At 55.4% G+C, this 6,458-nt stretch overlaps 1 protein-coding gene across 1 annotated transcript in view; it reads right to left on the bottom strand.

Annotated features, from left to right (window-relative positions):
• The window catches only part of LOC121272788 (plexin A3-like), a 104,632-nt gene that overhangs the window by 17,870 nt on the left and 80,304 nt on the right, over nucleotides 1-6,458 (bottom strand). The window lies entirely within an intron of this gene.

Below are 6,458 nucleotides of genomic sequence, written 5' to 3' on the forward strand. Positions count from 1 at the left end.
GGATTAGAATGGGGAGAGAGAGGGGGTTAGAATGGGGGAGAGAGAGGGGTTAGAATGGGGAGAGAGAGCGGGTTAGAATGGGGTGAGAGAGGGGGTTAGAATGGGGTGAGAGAGGGGATTAGAATGGGGAGAGAGAGGGGGTTAGAATGGGGAGAGAGAGGGGGTTAGAATGGGGAGAGAGAGGGGGTTAGAATGGGGAGAGAGAGGGGATTAGAATGGGCAGAGAGAGGCGGTTAGAATGGGGAGAGAGGGGGTTAGAATGGGGTGAGAGAGGGAGTTAGAATGGGGTGAGAGGGGGTTAGAATGGGGAGAGAGGGGGTTAGAATGGGGTGAGAGAGGGGGTTAGAATGGGGTGAGAGAGGGTGTTAGAATGGGGAGAGAGAGGGGGTTAGAATGGGGAGAGAGAGGGGCTTAGAATGGGGAGAGAGAGGGGGTTAGAATGGGGAGAGAGAGGGGGTTAGAATGGGGAGAGAGAGGGGATTAGAATGGGGAGAGAGAGGGGGTTAGAATGGGGAGAGAGAGGGGGTTAGAATGGGGAGAGAGAGGGGGTTAGAATGGGGTGAGAGAGGGGGTTAGAATGGGGAGAGAGAGGGGGTTAGAATGGGGTGAGAGAGGGGGTTAGAATGGGGAGAGAGAGGGGGTTAGAATGGGGTGAGAGAGGGGGTTAGAATGGGGAGAGAGAGAGGTTTAGAATGGGGTGAGAGAGGGGGTTAGAATGGGCTGAGAGAGGGGGTTAGAATGGGGTGAGAGAGGGGGTTAGAATGGGGAGAGAGAGGGGGTTAGAATGGGGAGAGAGAGGGGGTTAGAATGGGCTGAGAGAGGGGGGTTAGAATGGGGTGAGAGAGGGGGTTAGAATGGGGAGAGAGAGGGGGTTAGAATGGGGAGAGAGAGGGGGTTAGAATGGGGAGAGAGAGGGGGTTAGAATGGGGAGAGAGAGGGGTTGGAATGGGGTGAGAGAGGGGGTTAGAATGGGGAGAGAGAGGGGGTTAGAATGGGGTGAGAGAGGGGGTTAGAATGGGGAGAGAGAGGGAGTTAGAATGGGGAGAGAGAGGGGGTTAGAACGGAGAGAGAAAGGGGGTTAGAACGGAGAGAGAGAGGGGGTTAGAATGGGGACAGAGAGGGGGTTAGAATGGGGTGAGAGAGGGAGTTAGAATGGGGAGAGAGAGGGGGTTAGAATGGGGAGAGAGAGGGAGTTAGAATGGGGAGAGAGAGGGGGTTAGAATGGGGAGAGAGAGGGGGTTAGAATGGGGAGAGAGGGGGTTAGAATGGGGTGAGAGAGGGGGTTAGAATGGGGTGAGAGAGGGTGTTAGAATGGGGTGAGAAAGGGGGTTAGAATGGGGTGAGAGAGGGAGTTAGAATGGGGAGAGGGAGGTGGTTAGAATGGGGAGAGAGAGGGGGTTAGAATGGGGAGAGAGAGGGGGTTAGAATGGGGAGAGAGAGGGAGTTAGAATGGGGAGAGAGAGGGGGTTAGAATGGGGAGAGAGAGGGGGTTAGAATGGGGAGAGAGGGGGTTAGAATGGGGTGAGAGAGGGGGTTAGAATGGGGAGAGAGGGGGTTAGAATGGGAGAGAGAGGGGGTTAGAATGGGGAGAGAGAGGGGGTTAGAATGGGGTGAGAGAGGGGGTTAGAATGGGAGAGAGAGAGGGGGTTAGAATGGGGAGAGAGAGGGGGTTAGAATGGGGAGAGAGAGGGGGTTAGAATGGGGAGAGAGAGGGGGTTAGAATGAGGAGAGAGAGGGAGTTAGAATGGGGAGAGAGAGGGGGTTAGAATGGGGTGAGAGAGGGGGTTAGAATGGGGTGAGAGAGGGTGTTAGAATGGGGTGAGAAAGGGGGTTAGAATGGGGTGAGAGAGGGGGTTAGAATGGGGTGAGAGAGGGGGTTAGAATGGGGAGAGAGAGGGGGTTAGAATGGGGTGAGAGAGGGGGTTAGAATGGGGTGAGAGAGGGGGTTAGAATGGGGAGAGAGAGGGGGTTAGAATGGGGAGAGAGAGGGGGTTAGAATGGGGAGAGAGAGGGGGTTAGAATGGGGAGAGAGAGGGGGTTAGAATGGGGAGAGAGAGGGGGTTAGAATGGGGAGAGAGAGGGGGTTAGAATGGGGTGAGAGAGGGGGTTAGAATGGGGAGAGAGAGGGGGTTAGAACGGGGTGAGAGAGGGGGTTAGAATGGGGAGAGAGAGGGGGTTAGAATGGGGTGAGAGAGGGGGTTAGAATGGGGAGAGAGAGAGGGTTAGAATGGGGAGAGAGAGGGGGTTAGAATGGGGAGAGAGAGGGGGTTAGAATGGGGAGAGAGAGGGGGTTGGAATGGGGTGAGAGAGGGGGTTAGAATAGGGTGAGAGAGGGGGTTAGAATGGGGTGAGAGAGGGGGTTAGAATGGGGAGAGAGAGGGGGTTAGAATGGGGAGAGAGGGGATTAGAATGGGGTGAGAGAGGGGGTTAGAATGGGGTGAGAGAGGGGGTTAGAATGGGGTGAGAGAGGGGGTTAGAATGGGGTGAGAGAGGGGGTTAGAATGGGGAGAGAGAGGGGGTTAGAATGGGGAGAGAGAGGGAGTTAGAATGGGGAGAGAGAGGGGGTTAGAATGGGGAGAGAGAGGGAGTTAGAATGGGGAGAGAGAGGGGATTAGAATGGGGAGAGAGAGGGGGTTAGAATGGGGTGAGAGAGGGGGTTAGAATGGGCAGAGAGAGGGGGTTAGAATGGGGAGAGAGAGGGGATTAGAATGGGGAGAGAGAGGGGGTTAGAATGGGGTGAGAGAGGGGGTTAGAATGGGCAGAGAGAGGGGGTTAGAATGGGGAGAGAGGGGGTTAGAATGGGGAGAGAGAGGGGGTTAGAATGGGGAGAGAGAGGGGGTTAGAATGGGAGAGAGAGGGGGTTAGAATGGGGAGAGAGAGGGGATTAGAATGGGGAGAGAGAGGGGGTTAGAATGGGGTGAGAGAGGGGGTTAGAATGGGCAGAGAGAGGGGGTTAGAATGGGGAGAGAGGGGGTTAGAATGGGGAGAGAGAGGGGGGTTAGAATGGGGTGAGAGAGGGGGTTAGAATGGGGAGAGAGAGGGGGTTAGAATGGGGAGAGAGAGGGGGTTAGAATGGGGTGAGAGAGGGGGTTAGAATGGGGTGAGAGAGGGGGTTTGAATGGGGAGAGAGAGGGTGTTAGAATGGGGTGAGAGAGGGGGTTAGAATGGGGAGAGAGAGGGGGTTAGAATGGGGTGAGAGAGGGAGTTAGAATGGGGAGAGAGGGGGTTAGAATGGGGTGAGAGAGGGGGTTAGAATGGGGAGAGAGAGGGGGTTAGAATGGGGTGAGAGAGGGGGTTAGAATGGGGAGAGAGAGGGGGTTAGAATGGGGTGAGAGAGGGGGTTAGAATGGTGAGAGAGAGGGGGTTAGAATGGGGTGAGAGAGGGGGTTAGAATGGGGTGAGAGAGGGGGTTAGAATGGGGTGAGAGAGGGGGTTAGAATGGGGAGAGATAGGGGGTTAGAATGGGGTGAGAGAGGGGGTTAGAATGGGGAGAGAGAGGGGGTTAGAATGGGGGTGAGAGAGGGGGTTAGAATGGGGAGAGAGAGGGGGTTAGAATGGGGTGAGAGAGGGGGTTAGAATGGGGTGAGAGAGGGGGTTAGAATGGGGAGAGATAGGGGGTTAGAATGGGGAGAGAGAGGGGGTTAGAATGGGGAGAGAGGGGGTTAGAATGGGGAGAGAGAGGGGGTTAGAATGGGGTGAGCGAGGGGGTTAGAATGGGGTGAGAGAGGGGGTTAGAATGGGGTGAGAGAGGGAGTTAGAATGGGGAGAGAGAGGGGGTTAGAATGGGGAGAGAGGGGGTTAGAATGGGGAGAGAGAGGGGATTAGAATGGGGATAGAGAGGGGGTTAGAATGGGGAGAGAGAGGGGGTTAGAATGGGGAGAGAGAGGGGGTTAGAATGGGGAGAGAGAGGGGGTTAGAATGGGGAGAGAGAGGGGATTAGAATGGGGATAGAGAGGGGGTTAGAATGGGGAGAGAGAGGGGGTTAGAATGGGGAGAGAGAGGGGGTTAGAATGGGGTGAGAGAGGGGGTTAGAATGGGGTGAGAGAGGGGGTTAGAATGGGGTGAGAGAGGGGGTAGAATGGGGAGAGAGAGGGGGTTAGAATGGGGAGAGAGGGGGTTAGAATGGGGAGAGAGAGGGGGTTAGAATGGGGTGAGAGAGGGGGTTAGAATGGGGAGAGAGAGGGGGTTAGAATGGGGAGAGAGGGGGTTAGAATGGGGAGAGAGAGGGGGTTAGAATGGGGAGAGAGAGGGGGTTAGAATGGGGAGAGAGAGGGGGTTAGAACGGAGAGAGAGAGGGGGTTAGAATGGGGAGAGAGAGGGAGTTAGAATGGGGAGAGAGAGGGGGTTAGAAAGGGGAGAGAGAGGGGGTTAGAATGGGGAGAGAGAGGGGGTTAGAATGGGGTGAGAGAGGGGGTTAGAATGGGGAGAGAGAGGGGGTTAGAACGGGGAGAGAGAGGGGGTTAGAATGGGGAGAGAGAGGGGGTTAGAATGGGGTGAGAGAGGGGGTTAGAATGGGGTGAGAGAGGGGGTTAGAATGGGGTGAGAGAGGGGGTTAGAATGGGGAGAGAGAGGGGGTTAGAATGGGGTGAGAGAGGGGGTTAGAATGGGGAGAGAGAGGGGGTTAGAACGGAGAGAGAGAGGGGGTTAGAACGGAGAGAGAGAGGGGGTTAGAATGGGGAGAGAGAGGGGATTAGAATGGGGACAGAGAGGGGGTTAGAATGGGGTGAGAGAGGGAGTTAGAATGGGGAGAGAGAGGGGGTTAGAATGGGGAGAGAGAGGGGGTTAGAATGGGGTGAGAGAGGGAGTTAGAATGGGGAGAGAGAGGGGGTTAGAATAGGGTGAGAGAGGGGATTAGAATGGGGACAGAGAGGGGGTTAGAATGGGGTGAGAGAGGGAGTTAGAATGGGGAGAGAGAGGGGTTTAGAATGGGGAGAGAGAGGGGGTTAGAATGGGGAGAGAGAGGGGGTTAGAATGAGGAGAGAGAGGGAGTTAGAATGGGGAGAGAGAGGGGGTTAGAATGGGGTGAGAGAGGGGGTTAGAATGGGGAGAGAGAGGGGGTTAGAATGGGGAGAGAGGGGGTTAGAATGGGGAGAGAGAGGGGGTTAGAATGGGGTGAGAGAGGGGATTAGAATGGGGACAGAGAGGGGGTTAGAATGGGGTGAGAGAGGGAGTTAGAATGGGGAGAGAGAGGGGGTTAGAATAGGGTGAGAGAGGGGATTAGAATGGGGACAGAGAGGGGGTTAGAATGGGGTGAGAGAGGGAGTTAGAATGGGGAGAGAGAGGGGGTTAGAATAGGGTGAGAGAGGGGATTAGAATGGGGACAGAGAGGGGGTTAGAATGGGGTGAGAGAGGGAGTTAGAATGGGGAGAGAGAGGGGGTTAGAATAGGGTGAGAGAGGGGATTAGAATGGGGACAGAGAGGGGGTTAGAATGGGGTGAGAGAGGGAGTTAGAATGGGGAGAGAGAGGGGGTTAGAATAGGGTGAGAGAGGGGATTAGAATGGGGACAGAGAGGGGGTTAGAATGGGGTGAGAGAGGGAGTTAGAATGGGGAGAGAGAGGGGGTTAGAATGGGGAGAGAGAGGGGGTTAGAATGGGGTGAGAGAGGGGGTTAGAATGGGGAGAGAGAGGGGGTTAGAATGGGGAGAGAGAGGGGGTTAGAATGAGGAGAGAGAGGGAGTTAGAATGGGGAGAGAGAGGGGGTTAGAATGGGGTGAGAGAGGGGGTTAGAATGGGGAGAGAGAGGGGGTTAGAATGGGTAGAGAGGGGGTTAGAATGGGGAGAGAGAGGGGGTTAGAATGGGGTGAGAGAGGGGGTTAGAATGGGGAGAGAGAGGGTGTTAGAATGGGGAGAGAGAGGGGGTTAGAATGGGGTGAGAGAGGGGGTTAGAATGGGGAGAGAGAGGGAGTTAGAATGGGGTGAGAGAGGGGGTTAGAATGGGGAGAGAGAGGGGGTTAGAATGGGGTGAGAGAGGGGGTTAGAATGGGGAGAGAGAGGGGGTTAGAATGGGGAGAGAGAGGGAGTTAGAATGGGGTGAGAGAGGGGGTTAGAATGGGGAGAGAGAGGGAGTTAGAATGGGGTGAGAGAGGGGGTTAGAATGGGGTGAGAGAGGGGGTTAGAATGGGGAGAGAGAGGGGGTTAGAATGGGGTGAGAGAGAGGGTTAGAATGGGGAGAGAGAGGGAGTTAGAATGGGGTGAGAGAGGGGGTTAGAATGGGGATAGAGAGGGAGTTAGAACGGAGAGAGAGAGGGGGGTTAGAATGGGGAGAGAGAGGGGGTTAGGATCTAAGCAGAGGCCAGGGAACTAGCTTAATGTAAAGCAATGACAGACATCAACAATTGTGGAGAGGTTACACCAGCACCTCTGCTCTGGGCTCCGCTGACCAACAGCTTACATATCTAGGATGTCCAGCTCAGAGGCAGGCCATGTGGCCCAGCCAGTCCCTGCTGGACCACTCCTCC

This window comes from Carcharodon carcharias, chromosome 35 (assembly GCF_017639515.1).
Source record: "Carcharodon carcharias isolate sCarCar2 chromosome 35, sCarCar2.pri, whole genome shotgun sequence".
Classification (NCBI taxonomy): Eukaryota; Metazoa; Chordata; class Chondrichthyes; order Lamniformes; family Lamnidae; genus Carcharodon; species Carcharodon carcharias.